The sequence below is a fragment of the Gopherus flavomarginatus genome, chromosome 7 (genome assembly GCF_025201925.1).
Source record: "Gopherus flavomarginatus isolate rGopFla2 chromosome 7, rGopFla2.mat.asm, whole genome shotgun sequence".
NCBI lineage: Eukaryota > Metazoa > Chordata > Testudines > Testudinidae > Gopherus > Gopherus flavomarginatus.
This window is the reverse complement of record NC_066623.1, coordinates 11,273,678-11,294,549: the sequence shown is the minus strand read 5'-3', so window position 1 is coordinate 11,294,549 and position 20,872 is coordinate 11,273,678. Positions and strand designations below refer to the sequence as shown.

The window sequence follows — 20,872 nt, the reverse complement described above, 5'->3', positions numbered from 1 at the left end:
TAGAGCTCGGCGTGCAATTTTGTATGACCACTAGAATGAGTCTATGCTTTCTGTTTTATGTATTAGGATTTACTAGAATGATAAAAGACAGGAAGAGAAATAATGACAAATTAAGAATAAACTAGATGTATTTAACTACAGTACAGAACTTAATAAGCTTTGTCTGAAAATCTCATCTAGCTTTACTAACCATTTCTTGTAGTCTCACTACAAACCAGCAGGCTGTGCTAGCTGATAGATTTGGTTGCAAGTCACTATTGGCAGTTCTGTAGCATGTATCTTAAAAGTATTTGGTTTTATAGTAACCTCACTGTTATCGCACATGGATAAGCAGAAGACAAGGCCCTGTTCTGTTTCCCAATAGTGATTTCAAATGGCTTAATCTGGAACTTCGTTAACCTCTTTAGATTATACTTTCAGGGACTGAGGCCAAATATCCCTCCCAATACAAAGATGCTCTTCTCTCCCCCCAGTTATTCTGTAGATGCAAAGCTAATGACTTGGTTGGTTATATATACTCTAGTTTTCAGACCTATTAAGAGTAATTTAAAACAACCTTAACTTTACAATTCTCATGGCATTTCTTTAAACCACATAATGAATGATATTAGTCGTGCCAAATAGTTGATAAAATATATGCACGTAGATGCTTTATATTTTGTCAGTTAATAGGTCTTTTAAAATATTGTATTTTACATTAACTCTTCGTAAACTAAATACATCAGGATGGATTTTGCTGCAAGAATATTTAGCTGATATTTAAGCTGCTAAAAAGTCTGTCAAACCCTCATGAAAATAGATGAAATAGTCAATTTACTGATGGGAACCTAGCCAAAAACCAGTCAGTATGTGTGTGAACATTTTGCAGCTGTTTTACCAGAATTCTCTCATACAATCAGCAGTATAATGTACTGTGTGTCTTTTGCTATTTGTGTTCTAGAAAGGTTAAACCTGTCTGCATACCCATTCACATATGAGTAGAGCTTTGAAACTGTGTAAAGCAATTCTCAAATTAAGAAACTGGGATGTTAAGAGAAAATACAACTGTTGATATGTCCAGTTGTGAAAGGAACATGCAATAATCCCCTTGCAACATAAAAACAGACGGAAATGGAACAAGGGCCTGAGAAATTGCACAGCTCTTGAGCACCTGCAGTTGCGACATGTCCTCCCAGCTACAATGGATAGGATCAAGAGAGGTGCAGAAAAGGGAAGGATACCAAGAATATAATGCCTAAGCTCTGAGGATCTGCAAGAAGTAGAGCAGATGAGTCAAACCCAATAAAATATCCTGGGTCTTTTACACACAACCAATATGTCTCTCTTGCTTTGCTGCTCCTATACCCACTATTGACTTCCCTTGATGTGTGTGCTCTTTGTAACCCTACCAATGGGCTCACAGTGAATATAGCAGGCAAAGTTAAATGCTGGATGGGTTAGTATAAACTTGCACTTAAAAAGTCCAGAGATATTCTGCTGCTTTCGGAGGGAAAATGCCAATATCCCTGCCTGCCAGATATTCTTCCTTTTCAGTGTTGCAGTGGCTCTGACAAGTATGCTGTGTGGAGCAGCTGGTGGTGGCTGCATGGTGATATCAGGTAATTAATTATATTTCCTCTTTCCAATGCAGTGCTTGGAGCCTAGGGATCACCTATATGTGTTTGTTGGCAGAGCAAGGCTCAAGCTATTGTTCTACGTTGTTCCATGGCAGCAACCATCTGCTAGTGGTTTTCAAAAAGTAGCCCTGAATTTTGTTTCAGCCTGTCACTTTGTTAGCTTCTCTTTTTCATTTTCATTCTTGTTACTAGGGCGAGGAAATAGATTATTGGGCTTTTGTAGTTGTGGTATTCAGAAAAAAATGTGCTGTATTCATTTGCAGTGTTGTCTCTTTGTTTTCTTTTCAGAGACCAATTCAAACTAATAGCTGAGGGAAAATTACATATACTTGAAGCCACAATATTTTTCAAGAAAGACCTAATATAAAATACCCTGCCTGTGTAACACTGACAGACCCAGTCGTCGGAGGGCAGGATTGAACCTGGGACCTCTGGAGCTTAGTGCATGAGCTTCTACTACATGCACTAAAAGGTGTGTGTGTGTGTGTGTGTGTGTGTGTATATATATATATATATATATATATATATATATATATAAAAAAGTAAGTAAAAGATACTCAACTTCAGCTATGGGAATAGCGTAGCTGAAGTCGACGCATATTATTTCAACTTACTTCCCATCCTCACGGCGCGGGATCGACGGCCACGGCTCCCCCATCGACTCTGCTTCCGCCTCTCACCCTGGTGCGGTTCCAGAGTCGACGGGAGTGCGTTCGGGGGATTGATTTATTGCGTCTAGACGAGACACGATAAATCGATCCACGGTAGGTCAATCGCTACCCACCAATCTGGCTGGTAGTATGGACATACCCTTAGCTAAGGCTGTAGCACAGACTAATTAACCTCTCTCTAAGTGGTCTCCGTGCCACTAGATGGGACAGAACACCACACCCAGGAGATGTGGGGGTTACCTGCACCAAACAAAACTGGCAGGATGGCAATGTAGTTTCACTAAATGGTCTAGCTTGACTTCATTGGCAATAAATAGAATCTGAGGTTTTCGATTTTTCAGTGAAAACCCAAAGAAATTCCTTGAACAAAAGGGAAATTTCCACAAGAGGGCCTGGGAAAGAAAAGGCTTTTTTTTTTAATTAAAAATGAATAAATAAAATTGATAGAAATGTTTTGACTAGCTCTACTCTTAAAATCTCTCACTAGTTCCCTGGTGCTGCAGGCTGTCAATTCACTTACAAGGCTCAAAAGAACACTGGACCTTCCATTGGCGTAAAGCGACATAACTCCAGCGACTTCAATGCGTCTATGCTGACGTACACCAGCTGAGCATATGACCTATGAGCTGGGAACTGGGGTCACTCAAGTGTGTGGAAGTGAGACTGTTTAAATGTTATTCCTTAACTAGTTCTGTCCATGTCTAGAGCAACAAAGTGAATAGCCTCAAAGAACTGCATATACAATCATTGGGTAGTCTAAGTCCAGTTCCTAGTTGGCAAATGTCCTGCCCCCTTCACAAAAATCCTTGGAAGTGCCACTAAGGTACTTAAGGCCCCTCCTTGGCACCTCAACAATGAGGGGCCAAGGTCTGAATAGATCGAGGAGACAACTCTTCCATTCTCAGCGTAATTCTATCATATGAGGGATTAATGCACATTGGAAGGACATTACCACGGTTCTTGTTTAGTGAATTGCTTGGCAGTGGTGTCCTTCTAACACATTGCAGAAGCCCCAAGTGCTATAAATGGTGGCTAAACTCAGATTTTTTTTGTTTTTCATGAACATTTCATTATTTTAACAACAATGAACAAACAAAACACCCGTTCCACACAAAAATAGTGCTCTTTGTATACTACTTTGGAACTCCATAGTAGTCACAGCCTTATCTATCACAGCCCTTACTTGTTAAGTTGTCCTGCACCAACTTAAAAGCAAATGGAATATAGGAAAGTGAAGTACATTTTCTAGCATTAAACAGATCAGAAATGTAATATATAAAATGTTTGCTGTGCAACTAATATTAATAGGAGGATGCTAGAATTTCATTAGTAATTGGTGTTACAATATGTCACTTTCCAGTACATGTTGCTTGTGTGCTCCCCGTAGACTAATGGCTCTGCATTTCTTTGCTTTAATGTAGGCAGAATGGTGGGTGGTGGTTTTTCTGTTCAGTAGAATACACTGTTCAGAAGACAAGATTTCGATTATTTTTTGTCATAAGAGTAAATGATCCTACAAAAAGGTTTTCCTTACAAATCTCTAAAAGGATTCCCATGCTTCAGTTAGATACTAAACGGTTTGGAGCAGGGACTTTCTCTATCTTATGATTGTACAGCATCTAACACAGTGAGGTCCTGCTCAGTGACTAGGGAATCCAGCTGCTACTGCAATACAAATAGTATATAGCAACTGGGACTAAGGATCAGAGAGTACCCTCCACCTTCAGTTCAGATTGAAGTATGACAGTCAAGGATTTGAAGGCATTATTTCACTCTGAAGTAGAAGAGCCGCATATGAGGTCATAGGTGGTTATGGATGTTGGCTTTCCATCAGGTGATCTATTCAGATATCAGCTTAGCTCACGGAGAGAGTCAGAAAACAAAAGTATATTCCTCTGTAGCTGCAAGTTGAGAGGCTGCCTGAGGGCTGCCTGAGATCACATGTAAATATTGTTTCTGCTTTTCCAGCTTTCCTAGCCCTGACTCTCAAGGCAGCAAACCCGAGGAGCTGGGGATTTGCAGCTTGCAAGAGTTCCAATAATGCTAGGACAGAGGTGAGCAGAGATGAACTGTAATGCCAATAGACTAGAGGACTAAATAAGCGGTGTACAAAAAGCCTGCATAATTGTACCACCAATTACTTGTATTGTAGTTTCATTAGGAACCAGCAGGCTGCATTAGTTGTTCAGTTTACCAGCCAAAACGTTTGGTCAGAAGTCACATTGAAGCTATAATATACCCTGGAACTGCAAAGTATTTGACTTTATTGTAACCGGGGTGAAAGTGAGCTGGTACAGGCCAGTACTCCGTACCTGTAAGAACCCAGCCCACATTAATATCCCTGCCCCTTGCCTCCCCAGGGCCGCCGACGGGGGGCAGGAAGGAGTAGCAACAAGGACGATCTTTTGCCGCGGCAACGCTTTAAGGATCCTCAAAGAGCTGCAAAGGCAAAGGACCATCCTTCACTGTCCTTCCCTCCACCCCCATTGACGACCCTGCTGGTAGAGTCTGTACTGGCAGAACAGCCGTCAGGGGAGGCAAATGGGGCAGGGACATTAAAGCGCTGCCGCAGCAGTGCTTTAAGGATGGTCCTTTGATGCGGCAACCCTTTAATGTTTCCACACCCTCGCCGCTGGAGGGGCAGAGGGGACGCAGCAATGTTAAAGTACTGCCACAGCAAAGGACCCTGCAGTGCTTTAATCCCAGCTGCCTACAGGTGTGGGGGGCAAAGGGAGCAGCTACCGTGGGGCCAGCGATTTAAAAGAGCCCGGGGCTCCAGACCCTTTAAATCAACACAGGAGTCCTGGGCAATGTGGGACAGGGCTGGCTGGGGGATGCTGACCCCACGGCCCCACCTCTTCCACCAAAATCCCTGCCCCTTCCGGGGGGTTGGAGCCGCCCCACCCCGTACTAGTAAATGTCCTCAGTTACTTTCAGCCCTGTCTGTAACCTCAGTTTCTCCAGGGAGTATAATCAGAAGGCCAGGCCCCATTCTGACACACTCAGAAGGCCAGGCCCCATTCTGATATTGATTTCAGCTGCTCCCTTTGGGGGTTCTTTAGTTCATTAGGATCACACTTGGTGGGACTGAGCTGCTTGGCGTAGCTGGTGGGGAGCGTGAAACTGACTTTTTGTGCCCCCTTCTCTCAACAGAGGCTGTTTCAACCCTCCAGAACCTCTTTTATGCTTGGAGGAGTGGTGGGCAGGAAGGGGTGGCATGGAGCTGAGTGTGCCCCCCAGCTATTCCTATCAAAGGGGTTTTCCTAACTGGCTGATTTAAACCAAGATTCTGTGTCCTTCCTGCCTCCAGAGCAGTGCAAAGGGCAAAGCATGTAGCCTACTACTTGTCTTGCATTAGCAGCAGGCTAAGTACTTTACAGTTGGGTAAGAAGGCAGACTCCCTATCCTTGTGAGCTTGCCATTTACCAGACAACATACAAACAAACCAAGTGGCAGGAAAGGGAGAGCTGAAAAGCTGTGCAATGGAGCCCACGCTTTGTATTTCCATGTTGTTTGTACAGAATGTGTGGGGAAGGTGTTTTTATATACTCGTATTCAGTAGATTCAACTTGCTACAGGGTGAAGGGAACATAGGTCTCTGTCAACAAGAAAGTGGTGAGAAGACAAAAAAGCAAAGTGTCAGGGTCTACCAACTCACAAAATGTAACCAGTGTAATTAAATTAGTATAATCCCTCTAGTATGGATGTAATTCTATTGGACTCTAAAGGAGCTTATAGGCATTCCTGTAGAGGAAGGGGAATAAGCGATATTTGTTTAGGGCACCTTTATACTGGTACAACTGCATCCACACTAGAGGTTGTACTGGTGTAACTATTTCAGTAAAAAAAAAAAAATCTCACTCCTAAGGCCTGGTCTACACTACGTGTTTAGACAGAATTTAGCAGTATTAAACCGATTTAACCCTGCCCCCGTCCACACAGCGAGGCCCTTTATATCGATATAAAGGGCTCTTTAAACCAATTTCTGTACTCCTCCCCGACGAGGGGAGTAGCACTGAAATCGGTATTGCTATGTCGGATTAGGGTTAGTGTGGCCACAAATCGATGGTATTGGCCTCCGGGCGGTATCTCACAGTGCACCATTGTGACCACTCTGGAAAGCAATCTGAACTTGGATGCACTGGCCAGTGCATCCAGGAAAAGCCCCGCGAACTTTTGAATTTCATTTCCTGTTTGCCCAGCGTGGAGCTCTGATCAGCACTGGTGGCGATGCAGTCCCAAATCCAAAAAGAGCTCCAGCATGGACCGTACAGGATATACTGGATCTGATCGCTGTATGGGGAGACAAATCTGTTCCACCAGAGCTCCGTTACAGATGACGAAATGACAAAGCATTTGAAAAAATCTCCAGGCTATGATAGACAGAGGCCACAGCACAGTGCTGTGTGACAAGCGTAATGGAAAGCCAAAGAATCAAATGGATGCTCATGGAGGGAAGGACGGGGAACTGAGGACTCCAGCTATCCCACAGTCTCCGAAAAGTATTTGCATTCTTAGCTGAGCTCCCAATGCCTGTAGGGTCAAACATATTGTCTGGGGTGGTTCAGGGTATATCTTGTCAATTTACCTGCCCCCACCCCCACCCCCCCGTGAAAGAAAAGGGAAAAAACACGTTTCTTGCTTTTTTCAATGTCACCATATGTCTACTGCATGCTGCACGCAGTGCTGCGGTGCTGAACAGCAGCATTCCCTCCCCTTCCTTTCCTGATGGCAGATGGTACAAAATGATGGAAAACTGTCATCATCCCGTGAGTGCTCCTGGCTGGCCTCGGTGAGGTCAGTCAGGGGTGCCTGGGTAAAAATGGCAATGACTCCATGTCATTCCTGGCAGGCGGTACAAAATGCTTGGTAACCATCCTCCTCCTAGCAGCTGGAGCCTGAGCTCCGTCAGCCCCCCCCCCCCCCTTTCGTGTCTAAAGAAAAGATTCTGTACTCCCTGGACTATCATAGCAGCGAGAGGCTATGCTCCTCTCCCCCTCACCCTTTAATGTCCTACCTGGACTATCATAGCAGCAGGAGGCTGCCTCCCCCTCATTCTATCTCGCTAAAAAGTCCGGTGTTTCTTATTCCTGCATTCTTTATTACTTCATCACACAAATCGGGGGACACTGCAACGGTAGCCCAGGAGGGGTGTGGGAGGAGGGAAGCAATGGGTGAGGTTGTTGCAGGGGCACCCCCTAGAATGGCATGCAGCTCATCATTTCTGTGGGATCTCTGGGGTTCTGACCCGGAGCGGCTGTGCTCTCTGGCTCTCTAGTATACTTGCCCCATATTCTAGGCAGGACTGACTCTATTTTTAGACAAAACATAAAGAAGGGAATGACCCAGGGAGTCATTCCCACTTTTGTCCATGAGCCCCGGGCCGACCTCAGCGAGGCCAGCCAGGAGCACCCATGATAGCAGCAGACGGTACAAAATGATTGATAACCCTCATTGCCAATTTCCAATTGCAAACAGTAGAAAATGATTGATAATCGTCATCACCAATTTCCAATTGCAAACGGTGCAAAATGACTTGTAACCATCATCTCATCACCAATTTACAATGGCAGACGGTGCAATAGGGATGGTATGTGCTGTGTAGCACTGCAATACAGCCTCTGTCAGCAGCATCCAGTACACATACGGTGACAGTGACAAAAGGCAAAACAGGCTCCATGGTTGCCATGCTATGGCGTCTGCCAGGGCAATCCAAGGGAAAAAGGGCGCGAAATGATTGTCTGCCGTTGCTTTCACGGAGGAAGGATTGAGTGACGACATTTACCCAGAATCATCCGCGACACTGTTTTTGCACCATCATGCATTGGGATCTCAACCCAGAATTCCAATGGGCGAGGGAGACTGCGAGAACTAAGGGATAGCTACGGGATAGCTACCCACAGTGCAACGTTCCGGAAATAGACGCTAGCCTGGGTACATGGACGCACACCGCCAAATTAATGTGCTTAGTGTGGCCGCGTGCATTCGACTTTATTCTATCTGTTTTAAAAACTAGTTTATGTGAAATCGGAATAATCCTGTAGTGTAAACATACCCTAACTGGCATAGTTATACTGGTGCAAAACCTATGTGCATACCAGGTGTTAGAGGGGGTCCAGTTTATTTATTGCTTTTAACTGCAAAAACAAGGAGCTGAAATTTGATCCATGCTTATTATCTTCAGAAAGAGAGAATGAAAGTATCCATAATCAGTTATAACTTTTGTTGCTATCATACTCCCAAACATATTCTTGTAGAGGATTTCTATTGATTGCTGAGGCCATTCAAATGAAAATATTTAGGCTCTGAGTCTTGCAAGGGCCTTTGTCCGTGACCAGGGAGATGCCAATAGTCATGTATGCCAATCTAGCTGCAATGCCTTCTTAGACAGGCTGACCATAGTTCAGCAGCTATACCTCTTAGCAGGCTTCTTCAGGATAGCTGCCACTATATACTATTTGTGCATCATGGGAATGGTGTTGTCCTGTTTTTGTTTTTTTTTATTATTGCAAATTCTGATGGAGATTTGAGTGTGTGGGGTTAACCCTAATTAAGTTCATAACATTCTCCTGAGCTAACAGCTGCTATCTGGCAGGTGGTGAAGCACTTAACTGGGTTTGGGTACTACAAACATTTTTATTTCTCTGCTTTTGCAGCAGAGGCTTGTAAATCTTGGTGCAGTTTTTCATTTTTACATTTAGCCAATTGAAGGAAAACCTCATTACAGGTTTTCCATAGAAGCCAAACTGCAGCTGCTTCCTTTTTCATTGGAGCTGAGGGTTTATATATTAATAAGTACCTAGCCAATTTGGTTGATTGGTTGGTTTTTTTAAGGATATCTTTAGACAGTGTTTTCTTAAACATTCTTTCCAACAGTTGTGAGCAACAACCAACCACAACAAAACCAACTTGATAAATATTAAGCATTATAACCCCTAATTCCTAAAAGAGCAGCTTACAACGGTCTTTCCACATATTTTCTTCTCATGTTTCCCGGGGGTCCCAAGCCTGTTTTTCCCAATGTGAATTTAATTTGAGGTCAGCTGGGTTCCATTCTCCTGAGCTAATGGCTGCTATCTGGCAGGTGGTGAAGCCCAATTTTAGTTTTGGCTGCTTAATAATAGAGTCACAGCAATTGTGGTTTGCTGGATGTTTACCTTGTTTCAATGTTAACTTTTTAACCACTCCTTGTAGGACCTGATTTTCTTTAATTAGGGCTTGGTTCTCGCTTTCTAGTCCCCTAAGTGCGGTAACTTGATCTGTCAGGAATTTTTCTGTACGTTTACATTCCTGCATTGCCTCTTTTATCATTTCCATTTGATTCTGTGAGTTTATTGCCATGATTTTCCAATTCTCTATCCCTTTTTCCAGTTGGGATAGTTTTTCTTTTAGAGATATTTTCTCCTCTTTACAGGCTGTTAGGTGGATGTAGCTGTCATTACAAGTCTCCCAGAGTAGCCAGATCCCTGCAGCGTCTCTTTTTCCTGCATTTGGGGGTTTACATATGAGGCTATATTGGGCCAATCTATCCTCTAGATCTGAAATAGAGCAAGCATCTGCAAGGGCTTGTTCAGTCCAAGGACTGTGCCCATCTCTCTAAAGGATTTGTTTAAAGGGTGTTATTTCTTTTACAAAAGGTGAGGTTGGCGCTCCTTCAAACTCCATTGCTCTCTCTGGGTACGTCTACACTACGGGATTATTCCGATTTTACATAAACCGGTTTTATAAAACATTGTATAAAGTCGAGTGCCCACAGCCACGCTAAGCACATTAACTCAGCAGTGTGCGTCCATGGTCCGAGGCTAGCGTCGATTTCCAGAGTGTTGCACTGTGGGTAGCTATTCCGTAGCTATCCCATAGTTCCCGCAGTCTCCCCCGCCCCTTAGAATTCTGGGTTGAGAGCCCAGTAGCTGATGGGGCAAAAATCATTGTCACGGGTGGTTCTGGGTAAATGTCGTCAGTCATTCCTTCCTCTGTGAAAGCAACGGCAGACAATCATTTCGTGCCCTTTTTCCGTGGATTCCCCTGGCAGAAGCCATAGCACGGCACCCATGGAGCCCATTCAGCTTTTTTTTTTTACAGTCACTGTATGTGTACTGGATGCCGCGGACAGAGGCGATACTCCAGCGCTACACAGCAGCATTCATTTGCTTTTGCATGATAGCAGAGATGGTTACCAGTCGTTCTGTACCGTCTGCTGCCAGTGTAATTTGGCAATGAGATGATGGTTATCTGTCGTTCTGTACTGTCTGCTGCTATCATGGGTGCCCCTGGCTGAGGTCAGCGGGGGGTGCAAAGGCAAAAATGGGAATGACTCCCTGAGTCAATCCCTCCTTTATGGTTTCTAAAAATAGTCAGTCTTGCCTAGAATATGGGGCAAGTGTGCTAGAGAACCAGTGTATCAGAGAACACAGCTGCTCCGTGTCAGATCCCGCAGAAATGATGAGCTACATGCTGTTCATGGGAGGGTGCCCCTGCAACAACCCCACCTGTTGCTTCCCTCCTCCCCCAACCTTCCTGGGCTACTGTGGCAGTGTCCCCCCATTTGTGTCATGAAGTTATAAAGAATGCAGGAATAAGAAACAGTGACTTGTTAGTGAGATAAAATGAGGGGGTGGCAGCCTCCCACCGCTATGAGAGTCCAGGCAGGACATTAAGCGGTGTGCGGGAGAGGAGCCCAACATGCCACTGCTATGATAGTCCAGGCAGGACAGAATCTTTTCTTTACACAGGAAAGAGGTGGGGGGGGCTGATGGAGCTCAGCCCCTAGTTGCTATGATGAGGACGGTTACCAGCCGTTCTGTACCATCTACTGGGAATGACCGAGAATCATTCCTATTTTCACCCAGGCGCCCCCGGCCAGCCTCACCTGAAGCCAGCCAGGAGCACTCACTGGTTGATAACAAGGACGGCTACCAGTCCTACTGCACCGTCTGCCACCAGGCAGGGGAGAGGAGTGGATAATGCTCTTCACTGCTGCAGCATCGCGTCTATCAGCAACATTCAGTAGACATAGGGTGACATTGAAAGAAGTCAAGAAATAATTTCTTTCCCTTTGCTTTCACGTGGGAGGGGGAGTAAATTGACGAGCTATTCCCTGAACCACGCTGGACAATGTGTTTGAACCTACAGGCATTGGGAGCTCAGCCAAGAATGCAAATACTTTTCGGAGACTGCTGTGGACTGTGGGGTAGCTGGAGTCCTCAGTACCCCTTCCCTTCCTCCCTCATGAGCGTCCATTTGAGTCTCTGGCTTCCCGTTACGCTTGTCACACAGCACTGTGTAGCCTGTAGATTTTTTTTCAAACGCTTTGGCATTTCATCTTCTGTAACGGAGCTTTGATAAAACAGATTTGTTTCCCCATACAGTGATCAGATCCAGTATCTCCCGTACTGTCCATGCTGGAGTTCTTTTTGGATTTGGGACTGCATTGCCACCTGTGCTGATCAGAGTTCCACGCTGGGCAAACAGGAAATGAAAACCAAAATTTCGCAGGGCTTTTCCTGTTTATCTGGCCACTGCATCCGAGTTCAGATTGCTGTCCAGAGCGGTCACAGTGGTGCACTGTGGGATACCGCCCGGAGGCCAATCCCGTCGATTTGCGGCCACGCTAACCCTAATCCGATATGGTAATACCGATTTTAGCGCTACTCCTCTCGTCGGGGAGGATTACAGAAACCAATTTAAAGAGCCCTTTATATCGATATAAAAGGCCTCGCTGTGTGGACAGGTGCAGGGTTAAATCGGTTTAACGCTGCTAAAATCAGTTTAAACGCGTAGTGTAGACCAAGCCTCTGAGACTGTTCTCCCTTGTCTTTTCTTAAACATTTTTAACACATGTATAATTTCCTTTGTCACCCCTGAACCTTTGCAGCGAGTGACACAGCCTAAATTATCTTATCCTGCTACCCCTGGTCTCGTTTAGCGAGCAGCTTTACTTTGCCCTATAGGCTCTTGTTACCCCTGATTTCTCAGTGAACACTTTGGATATGATTAATTGTAGCTTAAAGTTTCTATGAGCTCTTTTAGGAAGCCTCTACCCACTGGAGATCAGTTGGCTTTGGTTAACCAAAAATAGAACCGCTCTCTATAGAGCCGGCTGTGTGCACATCAATGTTTACAATACCTGAGGCTTCTCCACCAAAATGTTAGCCTCTTAATAAGATCCTGCTGGTTTTTATTCTATTGGTATAACACCAGGTGTTCCGTGGCTACATCATCGATACTGTTCCTGTCAGCTTGTAGTTCATCCTTGTGTGGAATATTGATGTAAAGAGCTTCTACATCCATGGTGGCCAGGATGGTGTTTTCAGGAAGATCATTGATGCATTGTAGTTTCCTCAAGAAGTCAGTGGTGTCTTGAAGGTAGCTAGGAGTGCTGGTAGGGTCTGAGGAGGGAGTACAAATAGCCAGATAATCCTGCTGTAAGAGTGCCTAAGATGATGGGGCATCCAGGATTTCCAGGTTGGATAGCAGATAGAATACCCCTGGTCGGGGCTATAGGGGTGTGTCTTTGTAGATTTGTTCCCGTGCTGTAGCAGGGAGTTTCTTGAGCAGTTGGTGTAGTTTCTTTTGGTACCCCTCAGTGGGATCGGAGGCTAGTGGCCTGTAGAATGCGGTGTTGGAGAGTTGTCTGGCAGCCTCCTGTCCATAATCCAACCTGTTCATGATGACTACCCCACCTCCTTTGTCAGCCCTTTTGATTGTAATGTCAAAGTTGTTTCTGAGGCTGTGGATGGCATTGGTTTCTGTACAGCTGAGGTTATGGGCAAGTGATGCTGTTTGTTCACAATTTCAGCCTGTGCACGTTTGTAGAAGCACTCTATGTAGAAATCCAGTCTGTCATTTCAACCGTCAGGAGGAGTCCATGCAACATGTGCAACTTTGGATAAGATGGCTCAGATATTTAAGTATGAAGTGTATAGTTATTGACCGAACATGTTATCACATGTTCACTGTGATGTTTATATCTATGAGTGGAGGTGCTGAGGGCAATAGACTTGACTAAAATCTAGAAGATTTGACCCTCCAACTTTCTTTCAAGAGGAAGAGCTTCCCAGAGCTCCTGTGCCTGTTTATTTTTCTTTCCTGCCTGCAGTGGCTCTGCTATAACTCAGAAGTCTTTTTTTTTCCCCTCAACTTTAAAATATAGAATTTTCTTGGTGTTTGGTTTTAAATATTCTCTTGAGAGAACTGCAACTCAATCACTGTAGTGTTGTGTTAAAGAGCCTTCTGGAAAGTAACCAGCCCTTAAACAGAAGTAAAAGCAGTGTTGCCAACTCTCATGATTTTTGTCATGAGTCTCATGATAATTGTTTTCCTTAAAGCCCCAGCTCCTGGAGTCAAGTGGATACATGATGATTCAGCCTTCATTTTTAAAGAAAAATGAAGTCTTGTGGCTGTGGTGAAAGCTTCAAAATGTGAGTCTAGTGCATCCTAAAGGCTCAAAAAGCAGAAGGTTAATAAAAAGAACCCCCAATCTGTTATTTTTACATAATCTCATGTTTTAAAACCAATATCACGATTTTTGGTGAGCCGGAATCATGGGTTTTGAACATTTGGGATTGGCAATACTGTGAAAGTGACCTGAAAGTGTCAGTTTCACTCCTGTTTAAGGTTAGTTTCGAGTCTATTTGTAGTGAGGTAACACCTCTAGAGCCCCAGGCAGGTGCAGTATAAACTCATGGGGCGTTGCCCTAGTAGGATGTTGCCAAAGTTAAATGATCTGTTTCAGGCTTGATGAACTACAGAAAAGTGATAGAAAGCAATCTAGATTTTTCTCGAATTGTTTCAATTGCTGTATTCAAGAGTTAATAACAAAGAATATACGTTAAACCTAACCAGTGTTGCTTTAAGTGACTTGACACAAGATGTGAGAACGTTAGTATTAGAGCTGAGTGGATCTAATATTTATTAAATCCTCTTTTTATATATATAGGAATTAAATACAGCACCCTACCAGCCAATTTCAAAGTTATTATCTGTGAAAAAAACCTGGAGTTTTCAGGTGCCTAAGTGGCCCTTGGAATCATGATTAAAGGTGCCCTCTCTCCCTCCCACAACACCAAAATCTGAAATGGCACCTCTGAGCCATAACTGCTGTGTTGTTTTAAATAATCTACATGGTATATGGTATCAGACATTATGGCTATAAAATATGTAAATCAGCAATGTTTCCTTACTTACACATGTGTACATTTTCAGAGATGGCACCGCAAGATGACATCTAGGGGTGGATGTTGTATGTAATGATGGATCAACAGCGTATGCTCCTTTTAGTGGTACTATTGAGAGAAAAGTTATCCCCTATAAAATCAGTAATGCCATTAATAATGGACTCCAACTCCATGGATCAGGTAACTGAGCTACCATAGTGTTGATCATTGATAAACTGAGCTACCATAGTATTGATCTTTGATAAATGTTAAATATTTCTCATGAAATAATTTTACCTAATTCTTGACCAATTGGAGAGTTGTGGAAAAAGCATAACCTAAACACATTTGGATGTTAAAACAAAGCATATCTGTACAGAATAGGTCAAAGCCTGTATTTCAGTCAGAACTGTCTGTTCCTGTATTTGAATCCAAGCACAACTTATTCATTCTTCAAAACATAACAAGCAAAATTTTCCATAAACTGGACCAGCAACACAATCCTTTTCCCTTATAGTCAGGGGTGGCTTCAGGCCCCAGCACGCCAAGCGTGTGCTTGAGGCGGCAAGCCGCGGGGGGCGCTCTGCTGGTTGCCGCGGGGGCAGCAGGCAGGCTGCATTCGGCGGCTTGCCTGCAGAAGGTCCTCTGGTCCCGTGCCTTTGGCGGACCTCCCGCAGGTGCGGCTATGGGAGGTCCGCCGAAGCTGCGGGACCAGCAGACCCTCTGCAGGCAAGCCGCCAAACGCAGCCTGCCTGCCTTGCTTGGGGCAGCGAAATGCCTAGAGCCGCCCCTGCTTATAGCTCTCCACCCACTTAGACAATGGGACAAAATGATGACCTCAAGTGAAGAAAACAAAAAGGAAAAACAAAATATTAGAACATGGATCTTGAAATATACTATAGTTCAATTCTTTAAGAGAAAATCCTTCTCCCCAGTATTCTCGCCAAGGACAACAGCCCTGAAAACTTCAATTTCATGAATACTGTAGGCTGGACTGTACTTGTGCTGAAAGCACTCTTAGCACCAATGATAGTTCAAGAGTAGAAAATATTTCGTCTCTGGCCAGAGGAGAAACAGCCAAGGAGATCAGATGACCAAACTTTGATGTTTCCTTTATCCTTCCTTAATCTTTCTCTCTTTTTTTTTCGTCCCTCCCATCAAGATATCTGCGTAAAAATGCTCTATATCAAGCCTGTTAAACACTGAGGCCAGATCACAAAGGGCAATGAATTGGAGTAATGCTGCCAGTGCAAAGAGTATATCCTGGTATAACATCTCACGTTTCATACTGAGAACTGTAACAGAGCAGATCTTACTGGTAACTTATAAATGCAAAGTTACATGAAATGAAAATGTACAAAATTTCATATAAAATCATCTGAGCAAACAAAAACAAGTTTCTTTCCTCCTTCCCAGAGATGCTGCATAAAAATGTAATCTATGACTCCAGTTTTCAAGGTCCTCCAGATCTTTTTGTATGATATTCTGGTCCTCCTCCATATTAGCAATACCTCCCAATCTTGTGTCATTTGCAAATTTTATTAGCACACTCCCACTTATTGTGCCAAAGTCATGAATTGGTCCCAAGATCAAACCCTGAGGAAGTCCACTACTAACCTCCTTCCAGCATGACAGTTCACCTTTCAGTATGACCCATCATAGTCTCCCCTTCAACCAGTTGCTTATCCACCTTTCAATTCTCGTATTAATCCCCATCTTCTCCAATTTCACTAAATTTGCCATGTGGAACTGTAAAAAAATGCCTTACTGAAATCCAGGCAGATTAGATCTACTGCATTTCCTTTGTCTAAAAAATTAGCTACCTTTTCAAAAAAAAAAAAAGATCAGGTTGGTGTCTGGCACAATCTGTCTTTTGTAAAACCATGTTGTATTTTATCCCAATCATTTTTTACTTCAATGTCCTTAACTACGCTCCTTTAAAAAAAAATTGTTCTAAAACCTTGCAAAGAATTGAGGTCAAACGAACGGGCCTTTTTTTTTCCAGATCACTTTTTTCTGTTTCTTAAAAATTGGTACTGTATTGGCAATTATCCAGTCACGGTATGATCCCCAAGTTTACAGATTCATAAAAAATTCCTGCTACTGGGTTTGCATTTCCGTGTGCCAGTTCCTTTAATATTCTTGGGTAAAGATTATCTAGGCCTCCCTTATTTGGTCTCAATAAGCTCTCTGTGTTTGACTTCCACCTGGGATGTGGTTATTTCTGCCTCCATATCCTCATTTCCATTAGCTACCCTGCCACTACCCTTATTAAAAACCGAAGCAAAGTATTCTTGTAAGTGTTGGGACATGCCTTGATTATCTTTGTCTCCACCCCATCCTCAGTGCTTAGCAGTCTGACTTCTTCTTTCCTTGTTTTCTTTTTATTTACATAGCTATAAAACCTTTTACTGTTGATTTCAGTTTCCTTTGCAAGGTGCACCTCTGCCTGGCCTTTGACAGTTCTCACTTTTCCCCCTACATTTGCTGACCTCCAAGAAGTAGCTTTCTTTGTTGATCCTTCCCATTTTCCATTCTTTGTAGTCTTTCTGTTCTAACCTGTTTGAGATGCTTGCTCAACCAGTTTGGGCAGCAGCCCTTCCCTATGAATTTTAACCCTTGCTTGGAATGCAGGCTTCAGATCATTTCTGCAACTTTGACAGTAATTCCAAGCCTCCTCAATATTCAGGTCTTGGAGTTCTTCAGTCCAGTCCACGTCCCTAACTAATTCTCTTAATTTTTTAAAGTTTTCCTTTTTAAATAAAGGACCCTAGATGCAGGCTTATTTAGTTTAAAATGGATTAGCTCATGATCACTTGAATCAAAGCTTTCCTTTACAACCAGTTTTCTAGGAGGTCCTTGCTACTTACTGATACTAAATTTAAAAGACCATCACCTCTTGTTGGTTTGGTAACTATTTGGTGAAGAAAACTGTCAGCTATCAAATCCAGGAGAGCTGGGCCTCTACCATTATTAGTAGCACTAGTCCTCCATCCTATATCTGGGAAATTAAAGTCTCCTGTACTCACACAATTTCCAGTAGTATTTATTTTATTAGAAATATTAAAGCAGTCTCTTTTCATATTCAAATCAAATCATGGGAGTCTGCAGCAAACCTAAGCACTATCCTAGTGGAGCTTCTGTTAGTTTTCTTCCCCAAAGTGATTTTGACCCAAACAGATTCTGTTTTTTCCATTCCATCATTTCTAATTTCTTTACAGTCTATCTCATCATTAATACCTTTATTTCTGTCTCTCCTGAACAGCACATACCATTCAATACCTGTACTTCACTCATGACTACTATTCCACTATGTTTCTGTAACCTCTATAATATCTGGTTTCACTTCCTGCACCAGTAGTTTTAGTTCCTCCATGTTATTACCCAGATTCCTTGCATTGGTATACAGACAACATCTTAGTTGTTTCTGCATGGCTTCACTCAGACTCCTCACCCAAATAGGTACAGTCATTCTACTGCCAGTATTGCCTACCTGACTATCACTGGCATTAGTATTATCTTTCCTTTGGACATCCATTCTCCTCCTCTCTGTTGTTCCTTTCTCCATTGCTGAATTCTCTCTTACTTGAGTCTCCCCTCCCCCACTCAATGTTAGAATCAGGTGTGGGGATTACATGAGCATCTCCCAACCGTCTCTCCTTTTTTAATTAGTTGTGCCGACCTCCGTCCCAGAAGTCTGTTTCCTTCCCTACTCAGATGGAGTCCATCTCAAGCTAGTTCTGTCACCACAGGAGCATGCTGCTTCCTGTTGGAATAAAGCACGGACTGTAGATAAATAAAATAGCTTCTCTGAGAGTTAAAAATGTGGTATGAGCTGACCAATTCTGACAGGTTGAAGCCAGAGTGATTTACAAGTATCCATGTCATAATCCCTTGAAATCAGAGTTTATAAAAGCAATAATTCCAAACCCTTTTTAGAACAGCCTAGAGCTGAAACAGGGTCTCCTGTTTAGTTTTAGGGAACAGCAAAATCTTGAGATAATTTGTCCCTTTTTTGGGTTGTTTATGAATTGTTAAAAATATTCAAAAAGTCTAAATCAGAAATAAAAATGAATGCCAGTAGCTAACATGAGTTACCGCACGCAGCATGAAATACAACATATTGCTAACAGAGTAAGTAGGAGGAATTTGCAAGGTAAAAGTCTGAGGAAGTTCCATTTTAACACTCCCAGCTGCTGCATTGTAGGCAAAGAAGGGTGGAAGCAGAGTGTGACTAAAATCCTACAGTATGAGAGAGTCAGCTCTTTCCAGCCTCCCCCCACAAACAACTTGGACATTCGAGATAAAATAGCAAGTGTGGAGTTTAAGGATGGGATTTTATCCAGGTTAATTTTCCAACCCTCTATCCAGTTGTCATTACCTCAGAAGTCTAAGGAACTCAGCCTTCCCCAAGAATCTCACTGCAGCCCCAATAACAAACCAAATTCCTTCCCTTTGGTTTGTGCATGTATGCACTGGGGTGGGGGAGGAAAGGAGGGAAGATTGACAATAAATATGGGAAATTCAGCAAATTAATTAAGCAAGAATATCAATTACGTAAGACTGCCACCACTCCAGGTGTCTTGGCAACAGTCTTTATCTCAGTCCTCTCTTGGCTGCGCATGGCTAATGGGTCAATGCATGTAACCATCATCAACTGCCCTGCTCCCTACTCACAGTTTGTTGTCCAGGGTTGGCGGAGACCAAGAAAGTTAGGCAGGTCCATGTCCAGCCTCTAAGGGAAGAACTGCCTGAGCAGCGCCAGGGGCTCTACCACCTCCCTGCGGTGAAGCCATTGCAGTGTTGATTGCTGGGGAAGGAGCCTGCAATAAGACCCTCAGCTTGCCTGTGGCTACTGTCCAAGCCACCTCAGTGACACCTCTGTCTACGTCAAAACCGCTGCAGCCCACGTCCATACACCCCCTCAAAGCTGCCTCAGTCAGCCCAGCCCTGTCCACTGCCTTGGTTCAGCATGACCCACTGTCTCAAAGCCACTTCAGCTCACTCCACAGCCTTAGCTCTGTGCTATTTCTTCAAAGTTTGATCAACCCTTTTCCCTTGCTCACCCACAGATGGCAGCAGAGGCCTCTGGGGCCTCTGTCTAGGTCAGGGGTTCTCAAACTGGGGGTTGGGACCCCTCAGGGGTCATGACATTATTATATGGGGGGTCACAAGCTATCAACCTCCATCCTAAGCCCTGCTTTGCATCCAGCCTTTATATAATGGTGTTAAATATATAAAAAAGTGTTTTTAATTTGTAAGGGGGGGTCGCACTCAGAGGCTTGCTATGTGAAAGGGGTCACCAGTACAAAAGTTTGAGAACCACTGACTCTAGCTGGAGTTCTAAAGCCACTTTGGGCTGTTCATCCTGTTCACACACCGGTGTCAACAGCCTGCTCCCTCCCTCTAGGGCTTCAGGCCTCAGAGTATAAGTAGGGCTTCTGATTTTCGGTTTTAACCAATACATGCAGATTTAAAAGGGAAATTTTAATTTATAGAATCATAGCAATATCGGGCTGGAAAGGACCTCAAGAAATCTTTAAGTTCATCCTCCGGCTCTGATGCAGGGATAAGCAAACCTCAACCATCATTGACAGGTGTTTGTCCAACCTGTTCTTAAAAACCTCCAATGGTGGGAGTTCAATCTGTGATTCACTATAATCCCCAGATCCTTTTTGGCAGTACAACAGGCTAGTCACTTATTCCCCATTTTGTAGATGGGCATTTGATGTTTCCTTTGTAAGTGTAGCACTTTCTTTGTCTTGATTGCACTTCATCTTGTTGATTTCAGACCTATTCTCTAATTTGTCAAGGTTGTTTTGAATGCTAAATCCTGCCCTCAAAATGCTTGCAACCCCTCCCAGCTTGATGTCATCCACACATTTTATAAGCACGCTCCATTATCCAAGTCATTAATGAAATATTGAATTGTACCGGATCCAGGACTGACTCTTGCAAGTCTCAGTTTGACAATGAGCCACTAACTACTCTGAGTACAGCCTTTCAACCAGTTGATCCTTATAGTAATTTCATCTAGACCACATTTCCCTAGTTTGAGTATGAGAGTGTCTTATAGGACTGTGTCTAAAGCCTCACTAAAGCGAGACATATCACATCTACGGCTTCCGTCCTATCCACTAGGCCAATAACCCATCAAAGAAGGACATTACATTGGTTAGGCACAGTTGTGAGGCGGAGTGGTCTCCCTCCAAACTGGAATGTGAGGGACCACTACACTGCCCCGGGTGAGTGGATCCAAACCTGTCCCTCCCCCCTCACCAGAAGTACCAGGGTGGTACAGGAGTAGAAAAGGAGAACCCTGGAGCTCAGTGGCTGCTGAGCCACAGAAGAGAGCAGATGCCTCTGCAAGAGGCCATCTCAGCCCCGGAGCGAACCAGCACTTTGCCATCAGGGGAGGCAAATGAGGACC

General features: G+C 43.7%; 1 long non-coding RNA gene across 1 annotated transcript in view; it reads left to right on the top strand.

Annotated features, from left to right (window-relative positions):
- Window positions 1-1,909: 1,909 nt before the first annotated feature.
- The window catches only part of LOC127055371 (uncharacterized), a 38,420-nt gene continuing 19,457 nt past the window's right edge, over window positions 1,910-20,872 (top strand). Inside the window, exons 1-3 of the long non-coding RNA XR_007775467.1 lie at window positions 1,910-2,090; window positions 2,775-2,944; window positions 4,256-4,341. This is a non-coding gene — a long non-coding RNA (uncharacterized LOC127055371). The remainder of the gene's footprint in view (window positions 2,091-2,774; window positions 2,945-4,255; window positions 4,342-20,872) is intronic.